General features: G+C 41.1%; 1 long non-coding RNA gene across 1 annotated transcript; it reads right to left on the bottom strand.

Annotated features, from left to right (window-relative positions):
- Nucleotides 1-2,054: 2,054 nt before the first annotated feature.
- Nucleotides 2,055-9,886, bottom strand: LOC125760018 (uncharacterized). The gene is made up of 3 exons (XR_007417681.1): nt 9,257-9,886; nt 6,823-6,923; nt 2,055-2,280 (listed from the first exon to the last, which is right to left on the bottom strand). It is a non-coding gene; the product is annotated as an uncharacterized LOC125760018 (long non-coding RNA).
- Nucleotides 9,887-10,580: the final 694 nt, after the last annotated feature.

Below are 10,580 nucleotides of genomic sequence, written 5' to 3'. Positions count from 1 at the left end.
GGCTGAGTTGACAGTTGCGGCCGCTGTTTTGGTGAGGGCGCCACTACTCACGTACACAAAGCAGACGCCGGTTCGTGTTACAGTGTGGTCGCCTCAGGATGTATACGTGTCCGTGTGCTTTTTGGTGTGCTTTCTCGTGTCTTTCTTGTGTGTGACCCCGTGTGTGTTGGCAGCTTGCCTCATGTTTCCTGCGCCTGAGTACGGTTTCTTGGTGCGCGCGTCTGTGGCAGACGGTTTTTTTAGCAGTGTGATGCCGCGAAGCTGTTGTGTGCCGCTGTGCAACTCGAACGCGTGAAAAGACACTACTGTGAAGTATCATGTAATCTACAGTGTCGGGAAGCGCAATATTCGTAATAGAGCACTTCTTTTTGTCATAAACGAGGGCTAAAACAGGCGCGAGCCGCCGCAACCTGACGACAGCATCAAGTCACTCCGCCGACAGTTTACCCTCAACGGGCGCGCGTAACGAAAAAAAAACATGGTTGATCCCTTTGTCATAGGAATCGGAATAACACGAAAGTAAAACGTGCCCTTACAGAAGTAACAATGTTTACTGTACATTGATATAAGAGAGTTTGCACAATGTATATTGATGTCTGGCAGCTATAGCACTTTTTAATGTGGATGTACCCAATTTGATGATTAGTGGTACATCTCCATCCCGACGACTAACGTCCATGTTAAAGGATTAAACAAACTCTTGTGGTAGCTGTAGTAGTTAACGGTGAAAGCGTAGTTAGAGAACGAGGTGTGATACACTGCAAAAAATCTGGCCCCTAAACACGGACAAAGCTGAAGGTATAGCGGTGCCGAGCACTTTTCCGCGATCCGAATTAAACGATTTCTCTAAAAAGGAGTCTTCTTACGAAGTGCTTTCGTTACCACAGATAAAACAAAGCACTCCGTCACTTTGTTTGAATGAGAACACTGTTCCGTGACCAGAATAAAACAATTTCCTTCAAAGAAGGTCTTCTTACGTGCCTCCTACGTTAAGATACTAAAGAATCGTCTGCCCGTACTGTCCAATATAATATGGCACATTTGCCTTAATCCAAATAACGGTTTTGTGCCACAACTGCACCATAAAATCCCATAGAAACTTTGCCACCTATGCAGGTGGCAGTCTCGGTATACGGTGGCAACAAGTGAGCGGAGGTCGACCAGTCCACTAGCCACATACGTCCACGTACACGTTCGGTATGGGTCTGTGGTTGTTGTTTCAAGCAGATGCTTCATGACGCATGAACCATAATTCCAATAGTTTTCCTCCACCTTCGTTCCTGAGCCAGCATCGTCGCATTGTTAAAGTCGAAGCTATAACCTGTCGTCTTGCAGTATTCAACAAGCTGTCTTAAATTGCGCTCCATGGGTGGCTTTAGCAACATTCCCACTTTGTGTTCTTTGAACGTCTTTGGCATTTTCCTGCCCAATTCGCCGATGTAAGTGGTGTCGTGAACCCCACAACGTACTCTGTAGAATACCCTGCTCTAATCATCCGCAGGTGTGCGGTGTTTGGGCTTTGTGAACACATGTCCTAAGGACAAGGTATACACAAACACCGCCGAAGATTAGAGCGGGATCATCTACGAAGTACAATGTGGGGATTGCGACACAACTTGCATAGGCGAAATGGGTTGAAGAAGGTAATCAAAGGTTAAAGAACACAAAGAGGATGTTGCGAAAACTACCCATGCAACATGTTCTAAGACGGAGCTTGTTGAACGCTGCTGAATGACAAGGCATAACTTTGACCTAATCAATTCGACGATGCTACCTTGTGTACAAAGGTCGGAGGAAAAGAAAAATCTTGGAATCATGGTTCATTCATCACGGCGCATTGGCTTGCAACAACAACAGCAGCCCTCTACGAGATGTTTACAAGGAAATGTGCGACTAATGGACCGGTCAAACTCCGCTTATATTTGGCAGCGTATACTGAGAATGTCGCCTGCATAGGTGGCAAAACTTTCATGTCATTTTGTTAATAATTGTTGTGTTAAGTCAAAGTAAACATTTTACAATCAAGCTACACATCCCGAGCTGGTAGATGTGGGGGTAGCATGCCATGTGTAGATGCACTGTACTGTGTGAACTTGCTCATGACGGAAGCATACCTGCTGCTTCATGCCAAATAAACAGTGAAGTACACTACTACATGCTTCTTTAAATGCCACTTTGGCAGATGTATTCAGGAACATATTTGTCAAAAGTGTTGCAAGCCTGCTTATGAAACTGTGCGCACGGCCCATGGACAGCTCCACTTCGCTCCTTTCTGTGCGTCTGAAAAGGAAGTGAAAGAAAACACCTAGAGCAACAGCAATGTTCAGAATTTATACACATTTAAACATTGCCATGGTGCATGTGCACATGGCCTCCCTTAGCATCACTGTTTCAGAAATCAAAAAAGCAGAAACGGTATTTTGCAGATATTTCTGGACTCGTTCTAATTATATGAAGAACAAGCATCATGATTTCACGAATACTTATTGCTATAGTACACAAGAACTCAGGGTTAAACACACTACGTTCTAACTGCAAGAGTATTTATTTACGTGCATTACCAATTCTATTCAATTACTGTCATGATGTTGAAGCAAAAGTCTTAACAGTTACAATTTTTGTACTTAATGCTGCCGAGAAGGCCGAGAGTTATGTGGGTGAAGAAATGAAGAATTGCGCATGTATAAAATGAAATCGGCTCGCACAAGATGAGACAAATTGTAGACCACTGTGAAGGGCTACTGCTGCAGTGCACATACCGTATAAGAAGGCTGAAGATGACAAAGATTAAAGCGTAAACGTAAAGGATGAGAATTAAATTGAGAAGCAAGGCTTGCTGTCAATAGCTCTTCAATTCTATCAGAAAACAACATGACAGTTGTATATCCTGTACATCTTAACGCGACAAAAGTTGAGCTGAAGATGGCGGCTTGAATGAATGTCAAACCATTGAATAAAGCGTGTTGTTGGAGCCAATGTTTCAACAAATTGATGTGTCTAAGTTGTTGCAGCAACCTTGATGCAATTCGTTGCCCCTCTAAAGAGGAGTCCTCTTGTTGAATCACTAGCTCCAACAACATTCGTTGTTCAACAATTATTTCATGAGCTGCACATCTCGTTACATTCATTACAAACCTCTACTGTACCAAATGCTACTATGGCAATGATAGTGGGTGCAATACTTAAGCTGCAGTGTCATAAGCAGGTGACCGGCTATTCAACTCTTTAAATATACCAGATCCATAAAGACTGCAAACCATGAGGCAAGCACAACACAAAGAACAAGCGTAAGGAAATTGATAGAGGTTAACTTTAATAAACGAGGTATGGAATTAGTCATCCCCATTTTAAGTATAAAAGGTGGTTTTTTAACGAACTCCTTTGCTGTTGAAAAAGATCATGCTGCTAAAAAGATCATACCTGTAGTCAAGTGCTAATTTCCAGGACGAAATTTCGTGATGCTGAGAGCATGCATTAAACTTTATGCACGATAAGCGTTAGGTTCAATGTCAGAGAGGTGGAGATGATTTAATGGGTAGCAAATACTAAAAATAAAAAGCTCTGAGTAACTATCGCAAGAATAAGGACGAAGTAAGGAGGGAAGCATATGATAAGCTAGTGCAATGTCTGAAGCGAGTTAATCTTGTCTTAGAATATGCAGTCATAAAGTGAAATCCAGTAAGTAGGCGTCACATGCACTGATTGTGAGAGAGATATGGAAATGACGGACCACCTTTTAAATAAATGTAAAAATGTCCACCCATGTACGTGTTGGGAACTAGCTCTCATGAAGCCCTAGGCTTAGAGAAAGCTTGATAAAGATGAACACATCCACAAGAGAAATCAGTAAAAGACAGATGGAGGATTGGTAGTGGAAAAGCAGCGAGTACAGCCAAAAACAAACTTGCAGGGTCTTTATGTACAATGCCGAAAAATAAGCTACCTATTATAAGTTTTTTTTTAAGGAAAGAAATTTAATTCAGGTAGGAAAGGCATTAAGCCAATTCAAAAATTGAGCTTGGCCACTTGCATGTCAATGCTTCGCTTTAAAGGGAACACACATAGCATCCATCCATCTACAGATGTGAAACTGCGTCATGCAAGATAACTTATACAAAGTTATTGCTTTGAGCAATTAGAGCAAAATATTGCAGAAGAGCACCTAACTGGGCTGGTTAGTACATGATTACAATGGGAACAAACAGCGCTGGGCACGGGACGGAAAAAAAAGGTAGACGAAGGCGACAGCCCCCTCGTCTATTGTTCTTTCTTCGTCCCGTGTCCAGCGCTGTTTGTTCCCGTTTTAATGCAGAATATTTCTTTCTTTAATCTGAAGGTGGCAGTGTTTCATGGCTAAAATAGTTTACTAATTTGCATTTCAAGTTACATTTTTTCAGTCATAAGGAAACACTGCAAAATGCTGAAGTTCTAATGTTAACATTTATCAGGAGAAAGACTAATTCTTTCGTATGGAATACCGAAGGTTGATTTCCAAAGTTCATTGCCTTTGTATTTTGTGCTGTTCCCTTATCATTTTCCTTAAGACGGTTGTATAGATGTTCTTGGTTTATCTTGTCTTTTGTATATGTTATGCTCCTGTTTTTGCTTAGCAAGATCATTTTATGTGTAACTTATCACTGTAGCCCACTTCGCAATACTGCTTACTGGTGTCAGCAGTATTGTCAAGTAATAAATAAATAAGTAAATAGATATCCACTTTGTCATAAAACTACTATAAAAACAAAATAATCAGAAACGTTCCACCCAAACTGTAACAGTCGGAAAAAATAGCTTTTGACCCATATTGCAGCTTAGCTTTTGCTATGTAGCATTCCAAACAGAAATGTCGCCAAGACATTATTGTGTGGTATACTTTGCTGGCAATTTATATTCCATTTTAAAAAAATATATACTGCTTGGTTGTAAGCAAGGAAAAATTTACTGAAGTGAATAATCCCTAGCCTGCACAGAGTCTCGTTCCTTGACCTTCGCTGCACAGCACATTGGCACAGGATTCACGCGGGTGCCCCTGTGCTCATATAGTGCAAGTCTAAATGTTGCAGATTTAAGCAATACTTCTCTCTGAAATACCATGCAAGAACAATGATGTACTGTGCAGTGAAGGCAAAGCTCCAAGAAACTTCCCACAGCCTTGTTATTTTTCATTTGAAAACATTATTTTTCGCTTGAAGATAATATTACACCTTAAAAACTTTGTCTCAATTATCGCACGAGGAAAGCACACTATGATGTGTAGGCAACATTTTAGCTGCGATTGCTACACAGTGAAAGAGAGCCCGCAATATGGGTTCAAACACTACTTCTTCCAAGTGCCAATTTGAAGACATTTTTGCTTCTTTTTGCCAGCAGCATTTTCAACCCTTGGTATATGCACTGAACGCATACTGTGAATATATTTCACATGAAACATTCAGTCTTTTTTACAATATACTTAAAAATGGTGCATTTTGCAATGTTTCCTCACGACTGCAAATAGCATAAATTGAAATCAAAATAAATTCGACTATCATAGTCATGAAAGATTGGTGACTATGTTAAAGAAACAAATGCTTTGTAGTAACAGCTCGACGCAATAACCATGTGTCAGTTAATTTGCCTGACACAGCTTCATTTCTGCATGCGAAGTTTGAAAGGTCTTTGCTGCATCATGCAATTCTTTCCCCGAAAATAACGCTTGAATGACTACTTCCCACACTGAAATATAACAGCACCAGTTTTACAAAATATTGGAAATGGTCAAAAAACGACCTGGCACACTGGCGTGAAATGACCCAAATAGGTACTAAAATAAAACAGTGTGCACTGTCAGACACTAAAATGAAGCACTAATCTGCTTGTATTGCTAAATTACTTCAAAACCCTGCTCTGAATAACTGCCCACAAGAAGTTGATTGCGAAAAATTTACTTTAACCTCTGACCTATTTTTATCTATCTCTAGTATAATGACTCCTAACCTTCGGCACACACACAAAAGCACAAAGCATTTCATATGGTTCAATGCCTTCGAACAGTACGGAAGGTCATGTGTTAAGAGATAGCGTAAAATCTGGACTAATTTTAACCAGCTATGTTTTTATAACATGCAAACATCGAGAAATACACAATAATTTAGTAACTCGCCCCCTCTAAAAGTGTTGCTGTCACAGCTCCAAATTCCATTCACGAGCTATACTGGCTAACATATTAAAACACAGCTGAATTTCCATCACAATGGTGGATGCACACAAGTCTACAATAATTTAGTAACTCACCCCCTATAAAAGTGTTGCTGTCACAGCTCCAAATTCCATTCACGAGCTATACTGGCTAAAATATTAAAACACAGCTGCATTTCCATCTCAATGGTGGATGCACACAAGTCTACACGAACAGGCATGCACTTTAGATTGACTTCACAAGCCAGATATCTGGTAATCCTGCCGTTGGAGAACGTTACCAAGTGTATGAGCTGGACTACTACATCAGCTAAAATGGATGCTTGTGTGTGTTGGTATGACAGAGCGTAAACAAAGCAGTGCAGAAGACTGAGCACACGAGCACAGCACTGTTTGTGTCTTCCTTTTTCTTGTGCTCCGTCTATTGCGTTTTTTACACTAATGCATTAATTGTGGAAACAACTAGCTGCCGCATTTTGGTCATCTAGGTCGAACATTTTGGGCCTTGTACCAGACTAAAGAGCTCTGTTGTGAAAGCAACAGGGTGTAACAATATTGCACTACAAATCAGGGAATACAAAGCATCGATAAGAATGTTCAGCCAAAATAAAAGGCTTCAGCAAAATGTTTAAGACACATACTCACAGGTTAATGCTCATTCACAGCTTCTACGGCAGCCCCATGATTTCTGTGCGTCCATCTGTGCGTGCCTTCCTTCCGCCTTTGGGCAAGTTCGTGTAGAATGTCTGCCAGGAAAACAAAAACATCAGAAACAAGTCGACTTTTTTTTAGCATGCCTCACATAACCCAAATGAACTTTTCTCTCCCCATGAGGTAGCTGTTTAGAAAGCATCCAAACAGCCGCTGCTTTGCCTATGTATAGCTCATAACCAATAGGTAGCATCCAACACGACACCTGGTCATTGTCAAAGCATACGAGACAAGAAACTGAGACAAGTATAAGCAAAGAGCAAACGGCTATATTTCGCCATTATATTGTTTCCTAATCCTGCCCGATGCATTCATCGCTTAAATTTAATTTACACTGCTATATTGGTGTTCACCCTAAACTTACTTTCCAAATAACTCACTAGATAACCTATTTCTCTTACGCACTATATGAATACATGTTAAAAAGATGGGGCATGCAAACATGGACACAAGAGAGTCAAGACACCTAAAACGCTGAGATCACTAACTGGAGGCTCATCACCTAATCTACCTTTACATTGTTGAGAGCGTAAATGCACGCCAAAATTCGATGAATGCAGTTTTGTACAAGCACATGAATGAAGAAATGCGTCCAATTGTCGAGGCCTGGCATATCGATAATGGCAGTGCACAAGAAAGCCAACCGTCGATTAACTAGCATAAAGAAGAAATCAAATGCTTGAGCAGTTATCTCTCACGTAGACTATCGCGCGTGCCAGATTGATAGGTATCGCCTCTTGCCTGGGCATGCACAGATAAGTTTCTGTGTCTACTTTATTTTGTGCCACTGTCCACCTTTCCAGTTGGCGTTAGTGGTGTCTTGGTTTCTCTCTTGTGTCCATGTTTGCATGCCCTGCCTTTTTAACATGAATACCTACCAACCAGCTCAGCTGTCTGTTATACTAAATATGTATACAATCTAGAATTACCACTCTGTCCACTTGCTGATGTAATAATAACAATGGGGTTCTGTATGTAAACGTGAAATTAAAAGCACAGGAACCTCTAGGATTTGCACCTCCACCGAAAGTGCAACCACTCCATCAAGGATCGAACCCGCACAGTTCAGGTCAGCAGCTGACCATTATAACCACTGTATTGCAGCGGGGGATGTTCACTTGGTAATGTCGGTTAATGTTAAGGATTATGGAAAGAGCTGTAGGTTGAAGAAAGACATGCAATTAAGCAAGGAGCTGCAGACATTATGCAGTTTAGATATTTCTGTAATCCAAAGGGCTGGTGCTCAGGGCATGCACCTAAGGAACTCCTGTTCAGCGTCTCTTTTCGAACCAAAGCTTAGCAGAATTGATGTTCCTGTCTAGATATGCCCCTGAAAACCACAGTTAAATAGCTGCAAAGTAAACACTAGAAGACAGAAAAAATCCATCACTTGTATGATATTAAACACATCAAGATGCAAATACACCAAACACCCTGGACTGTGAAACGCATTGATTGAAAAGATATCAGTTAAACAAAGCAGCATAGCAATGAACTTCCATGCAGCTGCCACACGGCAAAAAGCAGGTGGCTCTGGTGCCATGAAAAATCTATAACAACACTTGTTGAATATAGCAGGATGTTTTGTATGATAAATGTATAAATTACCACTCACAGAAGCTGACATGCTATTTTAAAAATCAGCATTGCAAAAAATAAAGCAAGAAAACCACGTGACGTGTGAATTTACCATTCATAATTTAAGGCTAAAGGGCCCCTAAACAACCCCGGAGTCTAAAATGTGTGACAACTGCACGGTTGTACAACGTGAACATGTTGTCACATGAATTTTTTCATTAAGTGGTGTAATAATGAAGCCACAGGGGATAGAACGAACATTCCAGCTGGTTTCAGTTTCTCGCTCAGCCTGACCATCCTGAAGAGGGGCTTCCTCGATGTGCCACTGTGCCAGAGCGGTGCGGTGAGGAAGCACAGTAAAAGCACTGGCGAGATAAACCAATTCGCAACTCTTGTGACAACCACAGATACTGCATCATCACAAAGCCAAAATGCCGTTTCGTATTGCAGTGGACTATTCAACAGTCCGCGTTACTTAATGTTGCTCATAGGCCATATTACACCACTTCGCTAGCAAAGAGGACTGGTCAAGCGCTGAAGAAGAGGTGCGGTTATTGTTTTTAGAAGTGGAGTGTCTGACATTCGGACAATGTGATTCCTGCGGCCCTCTGTACAAATTAGCGAGCTTCTTTGGGAGGTGTAAAAAAAATAGGTCGGAGCTTGCTGACTGGCCCTTTAAGAGAATGTAAATATACACTAGAAGGAAGTACACTTGTAGACATATTACTATAAGCTATAAAAAACAGGCAATTAACATGCTCAATCCATGCAGCATAGGGATGTCTCACACCTTTGCAAGAACTTTACTATGGTGGCTGCATGTTTGTGTAGGCCAGAAGCAGCAGGCACGTGGCTTCCATGAATTTGACCCGTTCGTTGAAGGGAAACTGCTGCTCACATCCTTGTAGCACTGCTTTTTGAAGATGCTTCCTGCGATAACAAAATGACCACAACACAATTATGGTCTGCAAATATCCACAGATGACCTACATTGCTGCCCTTTCTCATTAAATTCAGCTCTAGACTAAACACTGCAATAGCGGCATCCTCCTACATTACAGGGCATCATACTGCTTTCCTTGGCCTGGTTTTTAGTTCAATAATTGTTTTCACCCATAACAGAATGTAGCACTAGTAAAGATTCGGTTGGGGAGGGTGCAGTCGTAAAGTGTGTATGCAAAGTAAGAATATGAAAAAAAAATAATGGCATAATTTCACATGAGATATAACAATTATCATAATTCATGTAATGTCAGACACCAAGAAGTGTTTAATTGAGCAAGTTTTGACCTTAAGCTATCACAAAACAATGCCCTTTATGGAAAGTGGGATTTGCAGAGTGAACTCTGATGATGAAATTGGCTGCCTTTACTGGCTCTGTAGCTGCAAGTGCATTGCTAAAGCCGCTTGAATGCACTTAACAAGCCTGTGTAATGATATGGACAAATGTACAGAGAAGACAAACTCATTCGTTCTCACTTAGCTGCCATCACAGCAATACGTTGCTTCGTGTCAGGTTTCCTGGTATGCAGAATGCACGAACTTGGTGGCCGTGCCATACCACAGTAAACATGATCGACATCTTCTCCAACTGCGTAAGTAGCTGGAAAGTGCTAAATTACACAATCAGCTGTACCATGCACACATAATGTAAATTCTAGCAGTGGCAACATTTCGCACCTCATAATAGCCTATGGGCATTGTACTCGTTGATGCTGCCAGTTGCATTCCCTGTTTTCATTTCTAGCATGCATAGCACATGCACACAAAGCACCCAATAACTGTGGGAAGCAGAATAGATCGTCCGAGGTAATCAATAAAATTGATTGACAGGAATTCCACACATCACTCAAGCCTGTTGTTTAGCATAAGTGATGAGAATGTGCAGCCAAACGTACACAGCAAATTCAGTATTGGCCTTGAAGAATTGCAAGATAAGTTGAAGCTTTCCAGAAACAAATCGTATACAGTAAAGTCTGTCCCAGATACTGAAATCATGAAGTTATAAATTTTAAAGTGGGCCGCAATATTCTTCAAGCACCATGCATTGCATTTATGAAAACGCTAACATCCCTGTACAACAATGCGTGCTGCAAGAAGTCATAAACCTTAAT

Source organism: Rhipicephalus sanguineus, chromosome 10, assembly GCF_013339695.2.
Source record: "Rhipicephalus sanguineus isolate Rsan-2018 chromosome 10, BIME_Rsan_1.4, whole genome shotgun sequence".
Lineage (NCBI taxonomy): Eukaryota > Metazoa > Arthropoda > Arachnida > Ixodida > Ixodidae > Rhipicephalus > Rhipicephalus sanguineus.
Note: the sequence above shows the minus strand (reverse complement) of the source record. Positions and strands in the feature narration are given on the sequence as shown.